Here is a 24,431-nt window from a genome sequence, read left to right on the forward strand (position 1 = left end):
TAGACCTTGTAACACTAACAAGTCACATGACACCAGGGAGGGAAAATGTCTAATTGGGCCCAATTTGGACATTCTCACTTAGGGGTGTACTCACTTTTGTTGCCAGCGGTTTAGACATTAATGGCTGTGTGTTGAGTTATTTTGAGGAGACAGCAAATTTACACTGTTATACAAGGTGTACACTCACTATTTTACATTGTAGCAAAGTATAATTTCTTCAGTGTTGTCACATGAAAAGATATAATAAAATTTTTTTTTCAAAAATGTGAGGGGTGTACTCACTTTTGTGAGATACTGTATATACATTTATATCTATATACATATACATACATACATACACATATGCCAAAATCAATTTCAAATGGTCAAATTACTATATTGATAATTGGCATATCTCGTATCTATTTAAAGTTACCAAATTCATCCTATGCACCAAATATAGAAGTCGATCAATAAAATATAGCATTCACCCTGAAACATCCAATATATGCACAATGCATGATGATCAATAAGTAAACAAACATCATTCCCTACATATGTCCATATTTAACTTTTGATCTTTAAACAAGAATATTTTTGAAAGATGTATGTGTCTATATCCATGCAATATATTTATATTTAAATTTAACCCCTATCTTGCTAATTGGGCACTAATGGCATAGACAATTATTTAGAAATATCTATTCGGGAACTTATACATACACTATCTCACAAAAGTGAGTACACCCCTTACCTTTTTGTAAATATGTTATTATATCTTTTCATGTGACAACACTGAAGAAATTACACTTTGCTACAATGTAAAGTAGTGATTGTACAGCTTGTATAACAGTGTACATTTGCTGTCCCCTCAAAATAACTCAACACACAGCCATTAATGTCTAAACTGCTGGCAATAAAAGTGAGTACACCCCTAAGTGAAAATGTCCAAATTGGGCCCAAAGTGTCAATATTATGTGTGGCCACCAATATTTCCCAGCACTGCCTTAACCCTCTCAGCCATGGAGTTAACCAGAGCTTCATAGGTTGCCACTGGAGTCCTCTTCCACTCCACCATGACAACATCACGGAGCTGGTAGAAGTTAGAGACCTTGCGCTCCTCCACCTTCCATTTGAGGATGCCCCACAGATGCTCAATAGGGTTTAGCTCTGGAGACATGCTTGGCCAGTCCATCACCTTTACCCTCAGCTTCTTTAGCAAGGCAGTGGTCGTCTTGGAGGTGTGTTTGGGGTCGTTATGTTGGAATACTGCCCTGCGGCCCAGTCTCCGAAGGGAGGAATCATGCTCTGCTTCAGTATGTCACAGTACATGTTGGCATCTTTAGAAGAGGTTTCCTTCTGGGACGACAGCCATTCAGACCAGTTTGATGCAGTGTGCAACGTATGGTCTGAGCACTGACAGGCTAACCCCCCCAGCCCTTCAACCTCTGCAGCAATGCTGGCAGCACTCATACGTCTATTTCCCAAAGACAACTGCTGCATATGACGCTGACCACGTGCACTCAACTTCTTTGGTTGACCATGGTGAGGCCTGTTCTGAGTGGAACCTGTCCTGTTAAACCACTGTATGGTCTTGGCCACCGTGCTGCAGCTCAGTTTCAGGGTCTTGGCAATCTTTTTATAGCCTAGGCCATCTTTATGTAGAGCAACAATTCTTTTTTTCAGATCATTAGAGAGTTCTTTGCCATGAGGTGGCATGTTGAACTTCCAGTGACCAGTATGAGATAGTGAAAGCGATAACACCACATTTCATACTTTGTTTAAATCCAGAGATCCCGGTTCTCACTGTGTTATGAGCAATCGCGGGAGCCCGGCGGTCATCGAGACCGCCGGGCACTTGCATGGGCTTGCATGGCCACCAGAGGGAGCAAGGTAACATAACAGCAATTCACGCAGCCGAGCCATGTTGCCGCAGTACAACTGTGGCTGCTGGTCGGCAAGCGGTTAAAGATATTAATTTAAGAGATATGTGCATACAATATTATTAAAATATTTGTAGTGTCTATTGTCCCAACATATAGTTCTCCAACTAAACAAAAATAAAAATACTAGAGATTGGGTAATATTTTATCCCCAAATGTGTACATGCATGTATATTGATTGATTTAGTTGTCACATCTATTCATAAAAATGTGATACATCCCAGTCGAAATTTAAGCATATAGGTTTTAGATGGAATATCCAGAAAACTAAGATTCATGGTTGGTCATGTCCACCTACAATTCCAAGCCCTGTCTTTTGGTCTGTGCACCTATCCCCAGGTGTTCACAAAAGTGTTGATCTCATTCATAGCCCCTCTGAGAGAGAAGGGGCTAAAGATTTACCACTATCTGAACGATATTCTCCTGCTGGCAAGCAACCTGAACCAACGTATAGCTCACAGGGACATACTGCTGCAATCACTGTTGAAACTAGGATAGCTAATAAATCATGAGAAAAGCCAGCTATCGCCAACCCAGCACATGACTTATTTGGGAGCAATGTTCAATACACAGCAGGGCACAGTGTCATTATCTCAACCAAAGATGAGGGTCACCATTGAAAGAATGCTCAAGATCATGCAGAAGTTTCATCTAGCAGCTTCACAGTGCCTGAGTCTCATAGGCACAATGTCCACATGTATACCTTTAGTCTTGTGGTTTTACTGGCATCTGAGATACTTTCAGGCAGCTTTCCTAGAGCAGTTGAGGAGATGACAACTCTCCCCGACAATCCTGTTGATGGCACTAATGTGCAGGAGCCTGCTCTTGTGGACAAATCTAGAGAATCTCTTCAGGCCTCGTCACTTGGTTTTCCAACATGGAAAAGAAAAGGGTAACAGCACTCGCTGCAGGGACAACCCAATCCATACACCAGGTCCACTCACAGGTGCCTGGGCTCGATGTATCCCTTCAAACTCCAATGTAGCATATAGTAAGAAGAGCCGGCAAGACTGTAATCTAGCGTAGCTACTAGACATGTGCACACTGAAATATTTTGTTTCGGAATTTCGTTTTCGTCTGAAAAATAAATTTATTTAGTTACTCCTGAAATTAATTTTTATTTATTTTGTTTCGTTAAAAAAATGCATTTGTCTGAAAATCCAATATAATTAAGGTCGAATCTGTCATTGAAGGCTTATGGTGTCTGTCGAATGTTCTAAGAAGATTTGACGGAGCAGCTAAACTGTACGACGCCGCAATCGTACATTTCAGGTCGAATGTTCTGCCTACAAGCTATAGTAAATTCTAATGTTGAATGACACTAGTAATAATTATATTTAACAATTATTATTACTAGTCAACCAACATTAGAATCCTTCTATAGCCTATGGGCGGAGCATTTGACCATAAATGTCCACTCACGGCGACTGCTTCGTCGAATTTTTGTCGAATCTTTTCTCTCTATGTCGAATAATCTTGGACTAATAGAGTTAGGTTAGGCACATTCAAGCTTTTTTGCTATTGTCTCTATAATGTTGAATCTTTTCTCTCTATGTCGAATCTTTTCTCTCTATGTAGAATAATCTTGGACTAATAGAGCTAAGGTTAGGCACATTCGACCACAGGTTCAATGGACACAGATCGCTATTCTCATGTCGAATCTCCTATCTATATCGAACTGTTGTCGCAAAGAAAACGAAAATAAAGCATTTGTTTATGTCGGATCTTTCGGTTTTCGGATTCTGCACGTTCGTTTTTGTTTATTAAAACGATAATGAAAATACCTGAAATTCGGACGAAAATGCATTCGGACGAAAACGAATGCACATGTCTAGTAGCTACAACTAAGGCTATTGCCGAAATGCATCAGCGCTATTGTTTTACTGTCACTCTGATGTACCAATAAACGACACTTCAAGGATTACAGTCTTGACGGCTCTTTTTACTTTATGCTACTTGGTTTTTCACTCATGAACAATAATCATGTCCAACGCAAGTGAACAGGGGTGGGGAGCCCATTGCGAGGGGATCAGAATACAAGGAAGATGGTCTTTTTCCACCAGAGGCTTAATATCATTCCTAGCCCTAACCTCATTAACACCTCAGGTCAGAGGACGGAGGGTGCTTTTGCACCTAGACAACAGGGCAGCAGTCGAATATCTACAAAGACAGGGGGGGGCACCCGCAGCAGAACACTTCTAAGAGAAGTAGAACCAATAATGATCCGGGCAGAGAGAAACCTAGTAGACCTCAGAGCAGTGTATCTCCCAAGCAGGCTGAACATGGAAGCAGACACCTTGTCAAGAAAGTTTGGGGACAGCGAGTGGATGCTTCATCCTCATACATTCCAAGAGATTGTCAAACACTGGGAATCCCCGCAGGTGGATCTATTTGCTACCCTGGAGAATGCGAGGCTCACAAGATTCTTCTCTCACCTTCCACATCCACAGGCAGAAGGGGTGGACGCTCTATCATGCCCTTGGAAGTTCACGTTGGCATATGCCTTCCCTCCTCGCCCACTCTTGTAATTTTTCCTGAAACTTCTAAGAGAACAAGTATAAGTATTGACAGTCTTACCACACTGGCCGAAGAGACCATGGTTACCGATAGCCATGCACCTCAGTGTGAGTCCCACCTATCAGGATTCCTCCTTTCCCTCACCTTCTGACACAGGCAAAGTAGCTAATCCAAACCACAGAGGCTAAAACTTCGAGTATGGTGGCTGAGAGGAAGAGGTTTGAATCTCTAGGTTGTTCCCAGGAGGTCATATCCACCCTTCTTAAAGCCAGAAAACCAACAACAAATGCCATATACGCAAGGATCTGGGACACATTTTTATCTTATGCTACTGGGAAGGATTTCGATCCAATCTCCTCTTCTACCCCCAATACATTGGGATTACTTAACACCGGTATCGATGTGGTGCTCGGCCTGAGCTCCCTGAAGGTTCAAGTAGCAGCAATTTCCACAGCAAGTAATGCAAGATGGACAGAAGACCTAGTAGTTGTCACTTTTCTCAGAGGTGTGTTGAAGATCTTCCCGCCTACTAGGTGCTTTTTTCCTAAGTAGGATCTTTCCTTAATACTAGAAGTTTTATTTTAACCAGCCATCCATTTTTACCCGTAGCCTCAATCTGGAACCTAACTCTAAAAACTAACTTTTGGCCATCACGCCTGGCAGAAGAATTTCGGAACTCCATTCTTTGGGGATAGGTGACAAACACATCTCTTTCCTCCCAAAGAGAGTGGAGCTTGCTCTCTCCAGGGGTTTACACCTAAGGTTACCACGCCAGGCCATCTAATGGAGCCTTGGGCATTGCCAGTTTTTACAGACTCAGGGTCAGATTCTTGTCATGAACTGGATATATCTAGAGTACTCAGGGCCTACTTGTAAGCTACTAAAAAAGTTCAGGAACTCCGAAAGATTACCGTAATTTTTCTTTCCTGTTGCCTATCCATGGCAGCATACACTCCCACCCTTGGTATTCTATATTACTGAGAATGTTGGAGGAAGGACTATGTCTTTATTTTATGCTATTCACTGGTCCTGAGGGAGGAGTTTGAGGCGGAGCTCTATCTATCATTGGTATGCTGCCATGGATAGGCATCACGAAAGGAAAATTACAGTAAGTATGATACAATTTTCAGTTTTTTTCACTGTGGATAGAGTAAGGAGGGTTATAACCCATGTCAGTTTTTTTTCTTCACATATGTGGACCATTTTGGAAATTTTGCTTCCCTTCCTGTCCCATAGCCAAACAGGAAGTGAGAGGAAATCCCTACATATTAAGGGAATTCTTTGGGGACTCTGGGAGTCCCCATTGGAAGATTTCCCACTCTATTACTTTTTTCGGGGACAACTCAAAAATTTGGGTTTCACTTTCAATGATAATGGTAAAACATGACAAACCTCTTTAACAGGGTCACAGACAGCAAAAAAAATCTCTCCATTCTATCCAAAACTAAAAAAAGTTTTGCCTTTAGTTACACTTTAAGGTTAATATTTCAGTGTCAACTTATGATATTTAACTAGAGCACTAAAGTATGCCAGATTGTATATATATTCCCTTACTAGTAAAATATATATTTAAAAATTACAGATTAGGTAGATATTAAGGATTCAGGAGACATTTTGTCTTGGACCATACTTCATCTTTGTCCCAGTCTGACTACATCATCAGATTTAAACTTATACTTCCTATGGCTAAAAATGTATTTCTGATTGGTATAATAAGTTCTTTTTCAAAATGCCTTCATACCATTTTCTGACAACTATGAGGCTTACTTATAGTGAGAGTGAAATTAATTTCCTGTCAGTTGTTCGTTATTTGTTAAGCTTTTGTCCCTTTAGGCTTCATGCACATTAGCGTTTTTTTTTGTTTTTTTTTAAGCTAAAAAAAGCTGGAAAAAAACGCTGGAAAAAAAAACGTTGGTAATAGCTTTTTATAGTTGCGTTTTAGCAGTGTTGTAGAAGCGTTTAAGAGCATTTAGAAGAGTTTAGAAGTGTTTAGGAGCATTGGCGTTTTATAAGTGTTTTTGCAGTAAATTGGGAAAAAAAGCACATAAAATGCTATTAGTAGCGTTTAGGAAAAAAACATTTTTTTTCTGCTCCTAGATGCTGAAGCTCAAAAGACGCTAATAGCCTAAAGCAGTTTGCATGAACACAAGTTTTTCACATCAGTTAACAAAACAGTTCGCACTGCGATCTGTGAACTAAACTGGGGGTGTTAATGACACCTGCAGCGTTTCGCACAAGGCAGTGTGAACTGCCTGCTGGTGAGGAGCTATGTGATTACAGCGATGGTTCCCATGTCGCATCAGTGTGAACCCAGGGTAAATCACTTTTGGCTTAACAAAAAAAGCATTATTTCGAAATGGTACTCTACTAACACACACAGTCTTTGAACTCCAGTCAAATTCTCACTACACATATTGCTGAGATCAATGTAAAATTAGATTCGAATTTCAATCCGAATTTCCGAAATTCAAACGATTTTAGTTACGTTATTCGGAGCATTCGGTAAAATTTGTTTATATTGTAATTTGGGTATTCGGATATATCCGAATCTCTGAATAACGAAAAATCTGTCAGAATGTTAAAATTTGGAACGAAACGCATCGAACCACACATTCTAGTGTCCATCTGCAGCCTCGCCATTGCCCATCACTGCAGCCTAATTGGTGCCCATCTGCAGCCTCGCCATTGCTCATCATTGCAGCCTGATCATTGCCCTTCTGCAGCCTCACCATTGCCCATCACTGCAGCCTAATTGGTGCCCATCTGCAGCCTCGCCATTGCCCATCATTGCAGCCTGATCAGTGCCCATCTGCAGCCTAATCAGTGTCCATCTGCAGTATAACAAGTGTTTGGCGCAAAGGTTAAAAGCAATAATCCACATAAATGACAATATTATGCATATAAATGATGAACTGGAACAAGGGATAAGAAAAAGATAATAGTAGTCCATGATGGTATGCATAAAGTCGATGATGAGGTATAAAGCCCACATTCATGGCAGCCTTCCAATGGGATTGGAAACCATATTCCAAAAAAGCACTGTAAAAAAACAAAGAAAGGAGACGCCTCTGGGTGCAGACTTAAAAACAATTTTAATAAAAAGAGCATCAACAGAGATTGCACTGACATTTGTGTTGAGGTAAAAAGGCATATGAGAGTCCCAGATGTAACTGGAGGGGTCCGTGAGGTCGATCATCCCTGCCATGGATGTGTAATCAGACTGGTCTTTCAGACGCACTGTGTCCACCGGCCGGCAATGATGGAGGGATACCAGAATGAGGCTTGTAAGGCAAACAGCAATCCAGGCGAGGGGTGATGACATCACACACATGCGACGCGTTTCCTGAGTCAGCAAGCCGTGAATGGCATGATGGCTGCACTCCTTTGTCAAGCTACTAACTATGGGACTAATGCAGAGAATATATGGGAGGACGTGAGGGGAGTGGTCATGAGAAGAAGCTGTATGGAGTAGGGGGGATTAGTCATGAGAGGAAGCTGTATGGAGTAGTGTCAGCAATGAAGGACGTGTGAGAAAAAAAAAAAAGGCTAGTTACTATGGGACTAGTTGAGAGAATATATGGGAGGAAGTGAGGGGAGTGGTCATGAGAGGAAGCTGTATGGAGTAGGGGGGAGTGGTCATGAGAGGAAGCTGTATGGAGTAGTGTCAGCAATGAAGGACGTGTGAGAAAAAAAAAAAAAAAAAGAATGTCGTGGGGTGTAGAGTATAATATATGGTATAGTCCAAAAAGAGACTATAGTGACTATAGTGACTATCCCTCTAAAATGATGTAACATATGGGATATGGGAGAACAGTCATTTGAAAAGGGGGGAAAGAGAGGGAGGAAGAAAAGAAAGGGGAGGGGGGAGGGCAACAAAAAATGGGGAGGTTATGGAAATAGGAAAAAGGGGGAAGGAGGAGGGGGGAAGGGGAGGTGAGAAGAAATGAGGAGGGGAAGGGAAAGAAAAAAGAAAGAAGAAAGGACATGTGTACACACTCCATGTGCCAACCCCAGAGTGAAACCCTTGTGAACTGTGGCAAAATGTCTGGGCACACTATGGGGGTCTGTACCACCCTCAATTTACCTCCTATGCTCCCCAAAACTCTGTCTGAGGGGCCGAATGGTGCGGCCAATGTATATGAGGCCACAGGGGCAGGTCAGACCATATACCACATGATCCGATGAACAATTGAAAACATTTTTCAGAGAATAAGTGTGGCCTTTGGTGGAGAAAGATTTTTGACCTTGCTGAACAAAATGGCCAGTTTTGCAAAGTTTCTTGCGGCATTGGTATATCCCTACCAGAGGAATGAGCGGAGTGATGGGCGGGAAGGTAGGGGTGGTTTTCAATTTGCTAGGAGCAATTTTGTTTTTAAGGTTTTTTTAGCCCTGCGGTAAGTGACACGTGGGTGTGTGGGGAGGATAGATTTGAGGTGAGGGTCCTGCTGAAGAATGTCCCAATGTTTCAGCAGGATCCTCTCCATCTTTTTATGTGGAGAATGAAAAGTTGTGATGAATCGGATGGGACAGTCTGTAGAAGGAGGATTAGGGCGTGAGGGTTTCCCATGGAGATATAGTTCATAAGCTTTTTCTACTATCTCTGCAGGGTATTCCTTCTCAGAAAATTTGTTTTTGAGGTGTACACTGGATTCGATATAGTCAACATCCCTAGTGCAATTCTGTCTGACTCGACAAAATTGACCTTTGGGAATGTTTTTGATCCATGGTGGGTAATGACAGCTTTTGTAATGAAGATATGAGTTGCCACTGGTGGGCTTAGTATAATTTCTGGCATATATAACATGGTCGTCATGTTGAAGTTCCAAATCCAGAAAAGCTAAGGAGATCTGATCACTTTCGTGTGTAAAAGATAATCCATAGGTGTTATTATTACATCCCAAATGATGATAATGTCATCAATATATCGGCCAAAAAAATGATGTTGGCGGAAAAAGGATTATTTTGGTAAATGTACTGATTTTCCCAGAACCCCATGGCTAGGTTCGTGTACGAGGGGGCAAAGTTGGCCCCCATCGCCATGCCTTGTAGCTGTAAATAGAAGTCTCCATTGAATGTGAAATAGTTATGCGTTAAGCAGAACTTGGTAGCTTCTATTATGAAGGTGGCCTGGCGGGGGTTAATGAGTGGATCTGTGGAAAGGAAATGTTCAAGAGCCATAATGGCAAAATTGTGGGGAATAGAGGTGTATAGTGAACTGACGTCTAGCGATAACCAGGCATAAGAGGGTTCCCAAGTGTAGGGTGAGAGGAGTTCCAGAAGATGTGTCCCATCCCGGATATAGGACTGGAGTTGAAGGACAATCGGTTGTAGATAACGATCTACATATTGGCTGAAACCTGATGTGATACTGTCCATAGAAGCCACAATTGGCCTACCGGGGTTTTTTTTTTTTTTAATGCATTTTGGGTAAATGATAAAAGTACGGAATGGAATAAAAGGGTTTGTGAAAAAAAAGAACTCTCAATTTTAGAAATGACATTGTCGGATAGAGCAGTCGAGATCAAAAGGTCTGCTTCTATGAGTCATTAGTGGGGTCTTTTGGAAGTTTTGTGTAGGTGGCCTGGTCAGACACCTTTATTTTGAAGGATGATGCCACCTCCTTTGTCCGCAGGCTTGATTATGAGGTCCTCTGCATTGGTAAATTGCTGGAGGGCACTGATTTCCAGTGGTGTAAGATTTTGGGGTTTGGAAGTGGACGTGGTGTTGCAGAGTTTGGTCATATCTGAGAAGACCACTCTGTAAAAGCTTTCTATGTAGGGACCCTTAGACTGTGTGGGAAAAAATATAGATTTAGGCTTTAGACCGAATGAATAATGGGTGGGAATGTGATTAGATGTTGTGTCAGTAGTTTTGAGAGATCATCTTCAGTATAGGGTATGTTGAGGTCATCACAGTCGTAGATTTCAGAGACATTATCTGATTCATCCAACATTGACACAGGTGAAGTGGTGGCAGTGGGTGGGATGAGAGTCTGCTGTTTGTCTCTATCCTTTTGGATGTTGAAATGCCTCTTGAGGGTCAGATTTCTAATGTAACCATTCAGATCTTTGAAGAGCAGAAAGGGATTGGGTCTGTTAGTGGGGGCAAAGTTTAAACCACAACTAAGGAGTGCTATGTCTGCAGGGGACAAAGTGTGATTGAACAGATTGAAGATTTTTATAATTTTTTTGGGTTCTGTATGTGATAATGATCGTCTAGTTCGTCCCCCTCTGCGGCCTCTTCTGTGAGTTTTCTTTTTTGTGATATGGTGACCGGAGGAGGACTGGGCACTAAAAAAGTATCCGGAAAATGGTGAGATGTGGAAGTATGAGCAGCAGAAGTGTGTTGTTCCATTGTTGTAGGGACTGGAGCGGGTGGATTAGTAACGATACATGGCCCCATTCATTCATTCATGTACACGGATCAGTCGTCCTGTTCCCTTTGCAGAGAAACAGCCCCAAAGCATGATGTTTCCACTCCCATGCTTCACAGTAGGTATGGTGTTCTTTGGTTGCAACTCAGCATTCTCTCTCCTCCAAACACGACGAGTTGTGTTTCTACCAAACAGTTCTACTTTGGTTTCATCTGACCATTTGACATTCTCCCAATCCTCTTCTGGATCATCCAAATGCTCTCTAGCAAACCTCAGATGGGCCCGTACATGTACTGGCTTAAGCAGGGGGACACATCTGGCAGGGCAGGATCTGAGTCCCTGGCGGCGTAGTGTGTTACTGATGGTAGCCTTTGTTACATTGGTCCCAGCTCTCTGCAGGTCATTCACTAGGCCCCCCCGTGTGGTTCTGGGATTTTTGCTCACCGTTGTGATCATTTTGACCCCACGGGGTGAGATCTTGCATGGAGCCCCAGATCGAGGGATCAGTGGTCTTGTATGTCTTCCATTTTCTAATTATTGCTCCCACAGTTGATTTCTTCACACCAAGCTGCTTGCCTATTGCAGATTCAGTCTTCCCAGCCTGGTGCAGGTCTACAATTTTGTTTCTGCCGTCCTTCGACAACTCTTTGGTCTTCACCATAGTGAAGTTTAGTGTGTGACTGTTTGAGGTTGTGGACAGGTGTCTTTTATACTGATAACAAGTTTAAACAGGTGCCATTAATACAGGTAATGAGTGGAGGACAGAGGAGCCTCTTAAAGAAGAAGATACAGGTTTGTGAGAGCCAGAAAGCTTGCTTGTTTGTAGGTGACCAAATACTTATTTTCCACCATAATTTTCAAATAATTTTTTTCAAAAATCAGACAATGTAATTGTCTGGATTTGTTTCCACATTTTGTCTCTCATAGTTGAGGTATACCTATGATGAGAATTACAGGCCTCTCTCATCTTTTTAAGTGGGAGAACTTGCACAATTGGTGACTGACTAAATACTTTTTTGCCCCACTGTAATTGTATAACCTACTGAACCAGACCGAGAGAACATTTAAAGGCTCAGGAAACCGCTACAGGTGTTTTGGGTAAATTAGCTGATTAGAGTGTGACACCATGAGTCTACAATATTGAACTTTTTCACAATATTCTTGGGTTTTCACTGGCTGTAAGCCATAATCATCAAAATTAAAAGAAAGAAATGCTTGAAATACATCACTCTGTGTGTAATGAATCTATTTAAAATATTAGTTTCACCTTTTGAATTGAATTACTAAAATAAATTAACTTTTTGATCATGCATTAGGGACACAATTAAAGGGACATGTAATCCTTGAATATACCTAGCGATAAAACTGTCTTATTCAGTAGCATTATAATTGAGAGAGTTGTCTCATTTTTACATCTCATTTTACACAATGGACTGTGTGAAAGTTATGGAAAGTCTAAAAACTATATGGTATATATATATTCGAAAATTGATCAATCGATCTCATTTCTTGAGGCGCTAAAATGGTAGGACGGTACAAATATCCCCCAAATTACCCCTTTTTGGAAAGTAAACAGTCTGAGGCATTTAGTAAGAGGCAAGGAGAACTTTTTAAAGTTGTAATTTTTTGTCACAATTTTTTTAAAAATGAAGAAATTGAATATTTTTTATTTTTCACATTTGTTTTTTACATACTGGGCACCATTCACAAACCAGTATGTTTCCCCCTTACAAAATGTGGTAAAACACTACTCAGCATTTTTCAGAAAAATACTGCATAAGTTATTTTATGAAGTCTTGCAGCATTTTAGTAGTGAGAACATGCAGCAATTTAACGCCTGGCACTAGCCGACATATTTATTTACATTAATAAATAGGCGTTATTAAGGAGAGGGTAGCCACCTGCATCCTTAACAACCAGTAAAATACATGGTTGTAAAGGAATGAGTTGCCGCCCTGTCCTTAAAGAGGAACTGCAGTCTGCTCACATAATTTGTAATAAAAATATTTTTGCCATTCTGAAGCTTCCCTCCAACCACTTTACATATTATTTTAAATATACTGTGATTCTGTACTTGCCAAATATGCTGCAGAACTCTCCCTCCACTAAGTGAATGAATGATTTATATAGCGCTGCAAATGCGAACTGAATCGCCTCAAGGCGCTAGATCCGTCCTGTGTTGTCCAGCTTCTTAGAAGAGGTAGGTCTTGACTTTCTTTCTGAAGGCCTGATGGTTTTTTTCCATGCGAATGTGAGTAGGTAGAGCGTTCCATAGCTGTGGTCCTTGGACTGCGAATCTTTGTTCTCCCTTTGTTTTGTAGCGGGTTTTTAGAATAAGGAGGAGGTTATGGTTGGAAGATTGAAGACTGCGATTGGGTGTGTAGCGTTTTATTTTCTCGCATAGGTATTGAGGAGCGTTTCCTTGTATACATTTGTGGGTGAGGCAGAGGGTCTTGAAAGTGATACGATTCTTTATGGTTAGCCAATGTGGGCTCCTCAGGGAAGGGGAGATGGATTCCCAGGGTTTTTTTCCTGTTAACAGTCTTGCCGACGTGTTTTGGATGAGTTGTAAGCGCGCAAGCTGATATTGGGGTAGTCCTATGTAGAGGGAGTTTGCGTAGTCGAGTCTGGAATTGATGATTGTTCCAACTACTGCTGCTTTGTCCTCTTCTGGGACGAAGGGGATGATTCTACATAGCAGGCGGAGGAGATGGTGAGATCCGTTGACTACTGATCCTATTTGTGCATCCATTGACATTTCTGAGTCAAAAATGACTCAGAGACTCTTGGCTTTGGTGCTTGGAGAGATGGTCTGTCCAAAGATGGTGGGAGGTGTCCATGGGGTCTTAGTTTTGGAATTTTGGTTTGCCTGTAGGAGAAGAAGCTCTGTTTTTGATCCGTTGAGTTTGAGAGAGCTAGTAGTCATCCAGTTGTCTATCAAAGTGAGGCATTTTTCTAGTCGCTGATGATGGTCCTTTTCTCCAGTGATGCGAAGGTAGAGTTGGGTATCATCAGCATATGAGTGGAAGCAGAGGTACGATTTTCTGATGATTTTGAGGAGTGGGCGGATGTAGATGTTGAAGAGCACTGGTGACAAGGGTGAACCTTGAGGGACTCCACAAGAGATTTTGCGGGTTTCAGAGGTGAACGCTCCTAGTTTCACTGTCTGAGAGCGATTCCCTAAGAAGGATGCAAACCATTGTACATCTGAATCTGTGACTCCTGCTACTTCTGTGAGGCGGATGAGTATTGTGGTCCACTGTATCGAACGCTGCACTGAGGTCCAACAGTACCAGGAGACATGATTCTCCATCATCAGCTGCTTCGAGGGCGTCGTCCCATATTTTGAGGAGTGCCGTTTCTGTGCCAGGGCCTGGGCGGAAGCTGCTGCCTGTTCACTTCCTGGATTTACACAGACACACAGAGGCACAACTCCAGCGCTGCAGCCGTGCAGCTCTCATTGGCCCTCTTATGACTCATCACCCCTCCCTTCCTGGCAAACTCTCATGAGGGTAAGAGAGAGAAAGCTGTGCATGATCTCCTAAGCCTAGGCTAATGATCAGACAAGAAAGAGGAAGTGGGCTGTATAAGGTATTTACTGGCGAAAAAAAAATGTTTTACTATCCAAAGTTAAAACAACAAGGGCAGAAGATTTAATAGATGGAAAGTTAAAAAATTACTGAAAGTGGAGATCCACCCAAAAATGGAACTTCTTTCATTTGTCTCCTTTCCCCCTCCGGTGCTGTAAGTAGGTATATAATGGGGCAGTTGCATATAATATATGAGTGCTCATGTAATTGAGAAGCTTGACAGATGAGAAAAAGAAGCGTGCATGTCCGTAGCTGGTACTGCGCATGCTCCAAAACCCATAGCACCTCCCCTGTCTAGTGATGTCATCATGCTCATGTCAGCACTGCATACCACTCTGCGCCCCACAAACTTTGACAGCCCGCAACCTGAAAGAGAATGGCTGGCGTTCCTTCCTGGCATTGCGATTGATATTAAACCCGTTGTGGATGTTCCAACTGATGTCATCAGACTGATGCGCCTGTAATGGTTACCTACGTGTGTGGACCCTTTGTAGTTTTTAATAAATTAATTATTAATCTATTACACTTAGAGGCGCTTTCCCTTTCTTGCTTTTGTGTGTCATTCTACAAAGTTGTCTTCCTCTTTGGATGAGCTTGCACTAAGTGAATGGACTTTGTAATTGGACTTTTTTTTCTATAAGGACTTTAAAAAGGACTATATTATTATTTATATTTTTCATGATTGATATATAGACTATTTAACTAGCCTTGTGCTGAGTTTACCTATGCACCTACCATACTCTCTCTTTATTTCAGGCAGTCATACACAGCCAGCGAGAACCTGTGTGAGTATTGCATGAGGACAGGCTCGGGGAAGCTGGAGTTCTTCTCCCCACATCTGGAACTCCTCATACAGGAGGCATGCATTGTATTGTCACCGTTTGAAGAGGCAACCAGAATGGTGAGCAGGCTTCACTGTCTCAGTCACTGTGGTCTTCCTGCTGGAGCAGACACCGCATTGCATCATGGACCGAGCATTGGAGGCACAGAAGCAGGAGGAAGAGGCAGACTTCCTGGTGTCTCATGGCCTGCTAAATCCAGACACCATCCCTGTGAGGCCTCAGCAGGTACATGAGGAACATGAGGAGGAGAAAGGTAGGCTGCCAGGGGAGGGTTTCATCCCTCACAAACTGCAGGAGTTTGTACATGGTTGGGGGGAGGTAGCTGGTGACAATGTCGGCTGCATTGTATGGTGAGGGAGTACATTTGGTCAAGGGTGGATGTTGACACCTCTCCACCTGGTGACTCCCTTGATTATTGAGTAACAAGGACAGACCGCTGGCCAGAGCTTTTCCAGTATGCAATCCTCTCTGAAATGTACATTTAGTGTTGTGGGGGGCTTTGGAACAGACAAAGGAGTCGGACTGTCCCCGGACACAGCTACCATCTGAAATTTGTTAAAATAAACCTGTCCTAGATCAGCGTCAACTACCAAGCCCCCTTTGCAAATGCTGCAGATTAATTTTTGTTGGGGATTCTGCTACCCAAAGAGTTTATTTTGTGTACAGACTAAGTCTCTCCTTTCATCATTGCAGGCTTGAAATAAATCCCACCTCCTGCCCTAATGACATAATAATAAGGGCAGAAATAGTCAGCAAATAGCACCACATCCCATACTGAATGAAAACAAAAATGGAGGGAGGGAGGGGGTTTAACAAACTCCCCAGGGACTTTTAAGGTGCTTACATTAAGTAATGGACGAAATAGAAAGACATGTATGATCTATCCATAAAATATATTAAATTTTATGAAAATTTTCTTTAAAAGGCACATCTCGTTATAGACAAGACACCATCATAAAAAGATAATACATATATCTCAGTATTCAGTATTCAAGCCCTTCGAGGGCATGCGATCAAAAAAACATTTGATTTCATAACAATCTACCACTCAACATGTTTTGCTCAATACGAGCTTCTTCAGGAGTTTTGGTATGGATTGTAGAAAGTTCTAAACAGTAAATAAAAAAGACATATATGAGACATAGTATTACATAATGGAGTTAACACCGTAGGGTTAAACAGAGTAGTAACTTATAAATATATAAAAATGATGAACATTTAGATCATACATGCACAGGTCAAAAATCGGTCAATGTATAGCAAGATATATATGAAAGAGAAATAATAAAGCATTAAAGCATTGATATTTGAAATCTTACCAGGCTGTAATGCGTTGGAGGTAGATTGGAAATAAATAAACAATTTCCTGCTGCAGTGGTGTCACCAATGTACAGGCTCTCATATCATGTGTTACCATCTTTATATGACCACAGGGGGGTATAAAGTTTTATATATCCTTAATAAAAGAAACATGTTCTTATATCAAAACGTGAAATAATTAATTAGGCAAGGCATTATAAATTGACCTAAATTGAATAATGAAACAGATTTTACCTTTGATAGAATCAATGGTTATTTGCTGGAAGTAGGAACATCTCTTAGCAAAAAAGGGAAGCAGTAACAGGTCAGTAAACTAATACAGGAGCCATGGCCAGGGCATAGGGAATCCTCTTTAAAAAAGATCCTCATAAGCAGGTTCTGAATAATGAAAGTAAAGAAAACAGTGCTGATTAGAAGTTTGTAGGTGCAGTACCTGTCACTATCAGACATGACTGCACATAGGACACTTACTGGTAGAGGTAGAAAGGCATGTGATTTGGAAGCGGTGCGCACCCTTCCTGGAATAAACAGCCTGTGACAGAGGGTTGCGGTGTACACCCGCCTTTATACACCCTCCATCCCGGCGGCGTCTGACATCACCGCCAGGATGCGGACGCATAATGAGATTGCCTGAAAAGCAGCTGGATGAGAAGCGCAGTGGCGTCATTGACCAACGCTCGCTGCGTGAGAAGTCAATTGTGCGCATGCGCGGGACGGTATAATATAATTAGAGCCACTGAGGCTAGATGCGCCATTTTACAAAAGGGCGATTGAATGAAAGACGTGGCGGTGTCATTATTAGATGCCGGCCACGTCAAAGGTCACTAAGATGCATGTGCAGAGCAATATATTGGAGTTAATGCAACGGAGGCCAAAAACGCCATCTTAGAAAGGGGAAATAATAAATAAGGCAAAAGTAATAAGCTAACAAGTTTTAAGTGTCAAAGACAACGTTGGGCATAAAACTTAAAATATATTGTATCATGATCCACATATTGATCAAAAATGGGCGCAATATTGGGTTTATGTGGGAAATAATGCTACCATCCAAGGGCAATCAGGACTGACATCTCTAGGGCTCCCAATGGAAGGGCGATTGATTATTCATCCTTCAGATTGGGTGCCCCTGGCATCCGTGTGGACCAAAATAGACAGGAGTATCCATGAATGAGAGACGAACATTGAATTATGTTTACTACAGTTATACATGAATGCATTTTAAATGGGGGGGGCAGCCTGTTAAAAAATAATATCAAATCAATAGGGAATTCAAAACTGATTGAACAATAATATGGATATATGGAAAAATACCATATATATAAACTCAAAAGGGAAAATCAAGGAACAAACAAAGAAGAAAAGAAAGAAAAAGAAGGAAAAAGGAGGATATTTGGAAATAAAAAATAAACAATTTACAAAAAAGGTTTAAAACTGAATGCGTCATTCATGCCCGGGTGTTTTAAAGCTGACAATTCATGTATCCAACGTGCCTCCTTTTGGAGGAGTAGTTTGTCATAGTCTCCTCCCCTGTCACTAGGGGGGATATGCTCAAGGGCAAAAAAGTGCAAACAGTTACTGTGAAAGTTGTAATATAAACCAATGTGACGGCTGATAGGAGTTTCCATTCTTTTTTTATTCATCAAGGAAACATGGTCCCTTATCCAGCAGAAAAAAGGTCGCTTGGTCTTACCAATGTAAAACATTTGGCATTTGCATAGCATAATGTATACAATGCCCACTGATTGACATGTTACTGAGAAATTGGGTCTAAAGAGACGGCCAATCGGAAGCCATAGGCTCCATGCTGCAAGTATAAACCTACAGAAGTTACAACGATGGCAGGGTCTACTGCCTTTGTTGAATTCATTGGTAATTTTTGTATGGCTATCATAGTGGCTATGTACCAAAGTATCCCTCAGAGATTGGGATCGTTTAAAAGTAATTTCCGGATAGGGTTTTAGATGTTTAGCAACCTTTTCGTCTCCCATCAACAGATACCAGTATTTTTTCATAAGTTCTCGTACCTACGGGGGCTGGCTAGAAAACCTGGCAATAAACCGAACACCAGGATTGGCCCTTTTCGATTTTTGGTCATGTATGAGGGAGGCTCTATTGTGATTTTTTGCCCAAAGGTAAGCTTTCTTAAGACATTTTTTACTGTAGCCGCACTTAAGAAAGCGCGATTGCAGCATGCCAGCTTCTCTTTCAAAGTCAGAATCAGCACTACAATTCTGTTTGATTCTCAAGTACTGCCTGTAGGGCAAACTTGTGATAAGAGGAGTGGGGTGGGAACTAGTGGCGTGGAACAATGAATTCCTTGCAGATGGCTTACGGTACAGGGTTGTTCTTATGCTCCCATCAGTGTTGGCTAGAATTTGGACATCCAAAAAGGTAAGGTTTTGTTGATTGAACTCAAATGTAAATTTGAGGTTGTAGTTATTAATCTTAAGACTATCCAAAAATGAAAGAAGTGAATCCTTAGTATCCGTCCAAATGAAAAAAATGTCATCAATAAATCTTCTCCACACAGGAATTTGTTCAAAGTACCTCTGCATGTCCTCCCTAAAGAAGATTTCCCGCTCCCAACCCCCCAGATACAGGTTGGCATAAGAGGGGGCACATTTGGTCCCCATAGCCACCCCCTGTATCTGGAGGTAGTGGGAGCCTCCAAAAAAAAAAATGTTGTTGGAGAGAATAAATAGTAACAGATCCAAAATGAATCTGTTGTATTGTTGGCTCTCAACAGTGTTCACCCCAAGATGATGGGGGATAGAATTATAAAGGGCCTCCACGTCGAGGGCCACCAACCACGAGCCCTCGGGGATGGAGATTCCATCCACGGCGCGTAGAAGGTCATTGGTGTCCTAAAGATAGGACACCAATCCCTCGACGTGAGGTCTTAGAAAGTCATCAATTAGCTGACTAGCAGTTTCGGTGAGACTACCATTACCCAAGACGAGAAGACGACCAGGGGGTTTGATTGGTTTTTGTGAATCTTCGGGAGTTCATATAAAGTTGGTGTGCGTGGAAAAGTGACGTTTAAAAATTCCCAAGTTGGTTTATTTATAAGGCCTTTACGGTAGGTTAAGCCAATCAAATGCTGGTAGCGATCAATCATTAGGGCAAGGTGGTTAGGTGATACCTTCCGGTACCACTCACTGTTTTGGACAACAGCCAGCACCATGGCTTCGTATTGGCTGTTGTCCATCACTACCAGGTTCCCACCCTTGTCCGAAGGCTTGATCGTGATGTTTTTGTTAAGTTGTAAAGATTTGAGGGCCTTCAGTTGAGAAGGAGTCAAATTTGATTCCGATAAATTTTTCCACTTTGTCTCCATGATTTCCTTGGTCACTTGACTGGTAAATGCCCATACATTGGGGTTTCCCTGTAACGTAGGGAAACAACGAGATTTGGGTTTGTAATTCTGAGGTAAAGGTGGGGGAGGGGGGGGACCAAATTCAAGGGTATGGGCCTTGAGAAGGTCTGTTTCATCAAGGCCCCCCTTTACCACAGCTCCATCAGGTCCTCCATGGCTTTAATATCACTGATGGACATACCCTTCCATAGAGGAACCCTGGATGGAAGTGGCTGGCTTATCATATAAGATTTTGAACATGAGTTTTCTTGAAAATAAATTGAGGTTCTTTATCAGGTTGTCCAAAACCTTCAGTGGTACCGGAAGGTATCACCTAACCACCTTGCCCTAACGATTGATCGCTACCAGCATTTGATTGGCTCAACTTTATAAATAAACCAACTTGGGAATTTTTAAACGTCACTTCTCCACGAACACCAACTTTATATGCACTCCCGAAGATTCACAAAAACCCAGTCAAACCCCCTGGTTGTCCTATCGTCTCGGGTAACGGTAGTCTCACCGAAACTGCTGGTCAGCTAATTGATGACTTTCTAAGACCTCACGTTGAGAGATTGGTGTCCTATCTTCAGGACACCAATGACCTTCTACGCGCCCTGGATGGAATCTTCATCCCCGAGGGCTCGTGGTTGTTGGCCCTCGACGTGGAGGCTCTTTATAATTCTATCTCCCATCATCTTGGGGTGAACACTGTGGAGAGCTTTATTTCTGAGAAGCTGGAGGTATCCCAATACAACAGATTCATTTTGTATGTGTTACTATTTATTTAAAAGGTGTACTCAAGCGCTGTAATGAAAATAGATGAGACACTAAATGAATAAATTATGGTGCAAAAATATTTTGGCTTGGAAGAAAACCAAATAATAAAAGCTGCAAAACTAAAAAAGTGTTCAGACACCTAAAATAAAATAGTGAAAATTTATAGTTGCGCTAATTTTAACCTTCCAATCAAATACAATAAATCTTCCAAATGCTCAGATTGTCAAGTGTATGTGCTCAGATCATTAAAAAGGACACAACCACTACACTGTGAATGAGTGCTAAAAAATCCCAAAGACCATCTGTGATGATGATTATAGTGAAAAATAAAATAATAATAGAAAGTCCAGTATTAATAATAGGAAATATATAAAAATATTGTAAAAATATATATCACAAGAAATGTCCCAATAAAACATAAAATTGATGGCCGTTCTTGTTTATACTTCAACATCGCAAATAGGAATAATCCCCTCTACATTGGAACATACAATCTAATCATCAAATGTTTCCAGAATCCCTGTGTGGTAAGATGTTTCCAACAGAATAATCTTAGATATCACCAGTATATGTAATGAAAAAGAAAAAACATTGCGCAGTTAACTTGTACTAGAAAACCAGCAGCACTACACTGAGTGCACTCACACAAGCCTGGATTGTTAACAGCCTGGATGGAAGACAATCAGCCACTTGGGGCGCGGTGGATCTTCACACCGCTCGTTACAAGCTGCTGACTAGCCACAATATCATATGTCACTGACTCCTCCTACGCGTTGCGTCAACCGACACGTGACTTTTTCAAGGATAGTCATTTGATGCTCGAGTCTCCATTATATATTGGTGCCAGCGTCAGCATTACTATAGGAACAGCGGTATCATCGAATCATCATTTTGTTCTTACATCGGGCTTGATTACTACATACCAACTTTATTCATAAAACAGCCTTAAAAGATTAAAAATCGCTAATCCAATAAATGATTAGTAATGTGTAGTTACATTAACAAACAACATTAAGCACATTTAAACACAAGGAGGTACTAATTACTCACATACTACCTCTAGTGGATAGTCTAAATCCACTATCATTAAGTATTACACTCGTGAGATATACGGAAAAAATGCAGGTAGTAATAATAAAAACAAATAAAATAAAGTTAGGTGCTCTAAAACAATCATAGTCATTGCATGTATAATCAGCTTCCCTACCTGTCAAACTAACCATATAGAAGCCATTTCCAAAAGGGAACAATATATAAATAAATGTACACTGCCGATAACTAAACCCCACAGTATATCGACACATAAATGTAACTCTAACATAGGGGTACTCATACATTAAAATAACATATTACATCCAAATATTCGCATATGTAAAAATTAAGACCATATAAAAATAAAAATAAAAATAAAATTGCCATAAGAAAACCATATGAATATATAAATGGTAACTATGGATCCCCCTAGTGGAGATTTAATAAAATAGCATGTACTTAAAATCTTAAAAATATCCAGATACACATAGCTGATGGATATATATAAGATTTGTAGCTCAAAATAGTGCACTAGTAAAATTGATTAAAAAAATCATCAGAGTTAAGAGGAGAGAAACGAGAATAGTAAATTATTAAGGAAAATACAAGTAGAAACAATATCTAATAATCTGATATAAAGCAATTTAAGTCAAATTCTATATTTAACCCTCTCGGCGTAAGTGTACACATCTCAAAAATCCACCTGGATTCACTCTTGCTAAGTTCTCTAATTTTATTAGATCCTCTCCAGTGTGGTGTGTACCTATCAATAGCCCATAATTTTAAGCCAGTAGGATCTTTATTATGGTGGGTTGTGAAGTGTTTAGAAACACTGTACTTTGGAAAACTGTTCTTAATATTCTGTATATGTTCTTTGATCCGTTTCCATAGTGGGCGTTTTGTTCTTCCCACATATTGTAAGGAGCATGCACATTGTAACACATATACAACTCCCTCAGTCCTACAAGAAATGAACTCTTTGATTTCATATTTCTTCTTTGTACTTGTTGATTCAAATATTGTACACTTTTGTCCGTTGAGGTTTGTATTTTTGCACGCAAAGCATCTTCTGCATGGATAGAATCCTTTTCCGTGGAAGAAAGTTAAACCTGCCAATTTCTTTGGTGGATCTCGGACATTTTTTGCTACAAGGTCTCTCAATGTTGGTACTCGTCTGTAAATAAAATGGGGTCTTTTAGGTATACTATTTTGGAGCATTTTATCAGCTCTAAGGAGAGGCCAATATTTTGTAATTTTTTTTTCCACCTGTCTGTGTTGTGCACTATAATTCATTATCAGTGGAATCTCATTTTGTTGTTGATGGTTCCTTGGTTTATCTTGAATTAAATCTTTTCCTGGTATTTGTAGTACTTCCTGTATTTTATCATCAATGAATTCCTCATTATACCCTTTCACTAAAAATTGTTACTATTTATTCTCTCCAACATTTTTCTTTTTGGAGGCTCCCGCTACCTCCAGATACAGGGGGTGGCTATGGGGACCAAATGTGCCCCCTCTTATGCCAACCTGTATCTGAGGGGGTAGGAGCGGGAAATCTTCTTTAGGGAGGACATGCAGAGGTACTTTGAACAAATTCCTGTGTGGAGAAGATTTATTGATGACATTTTTTCATTTGAACAGGTACTAAGGATTCACTTCTTTCATTTTTGGATAGTCTTAAGATTAATAACTACAACCTCAAATTTACATTTGAGTTCAATCAACAAAACCTTACCTTTTTGGATGTCCAAATTCTAGTCAACACTAATGGGAGCATAAGAACAACCCTGTACCGTAAGCCATCTGCAGGGAATTCATTGCTCCACGCCACTAGTTCCCACCCCACTCCTCTTATCACAAGTGTGCCCTACGGGCAGTACTTGAGAATCAAATGGAATTGTAGTGCTGATTCTGGCTTTGAAAGAGAAGCTGGCTTGCTGCGATCGCACTTTCTTAAGCGCGGCTACAGTAAAAAATGTCTCAAGAAAGCTTACCTTAGGGCAAAAAAATCACAATAGAGCCTCCCTCATACATGACTCAAAATCAAAAAGGGCCAATCCTGGTGTTCGGCTTATCACCAGGTTTTATAGCCAGCACCGTCAGGCACGAGAAATTATGAAAAAATACTGGTATCTATTGATGGGAGACGACAAGGTAGCTAAACATCTAAAACCCTATCCGGAAATTACTTTTAAATGATCCTGATCTCTGAGGGATACTTTGGTACATAGCCACTATGATAGCCATACAAAAATTACCAATGAATTCAACAAAGGCAGTAGACCCTGCCATCGTTGTAACTTCTGTAGGTTTATACTTGCAGCACGGAGCCTATGGCTTCCGAATAGCCTTCTCTTTAGACCCAATTTCTCAGTAACATGCCAATTAGTAGGCATTGTATACATTATGCTATGCAAATGCCAAATGTTTTACATTGGTAAGACCAAGCGACCTTTTTTCTGCTGGATAAGGGACCATGTTTCCTTGATAAATAAAAAAGAATGGAAACTCCTATTAGGCGTCACATTGGTTTACATCACAACTTTGACAGTAACTGTTTGCACTTTTTTCCCCTTGAGCATATCCCCCCTGGTGACAGGGGAGGAGACTATGACAAACTAACTCCTCCAAAAGGAGGCACGTTGGATACATGAATTGTCAGCTTTAAAATACCCGGGCATGAATGACGCATTCAGTTTT

At 41.0% G+C, this 24,431-nt stretch overlaps 1 long non-coding RNA gene across 1 annotated transcript in view; it reads left to right on the forward strand.

Annotated features, from left to right (window-relative positions):
• LOC141145854 (uncharacterized) overlaps window positions 1-24,431 on the forward strand; it is an 80,322-nt gene that overhangs the window by 19,554 nt on the left and 36,337 nt on the right. Inside the window, exon 3 of the long non-coding RNA XR_012244674.1 lies at window positions 15,159-15,497. This is a non-coding gene — a long non-coding RNA (uncharacterized lncRNA). The remainder of the gene's footprint in view (window positions 1-15,158; window positions 15,498-24,431) is intronic.

This window comes from Aquarana catesbeiana, linkage group LG05 (genome assembly GCF_042186555.1).
Source record: "Aquarana catesbeiana isolate 2022-GZ linkage group LG05, ASM4218655v1, whole genome shotgun sequence".
NCBI lineage: Eukaryota > Metazoa > Chordata > Amphibia > Anura > Ranidae > Aquarana > Aquarana catesbeiana.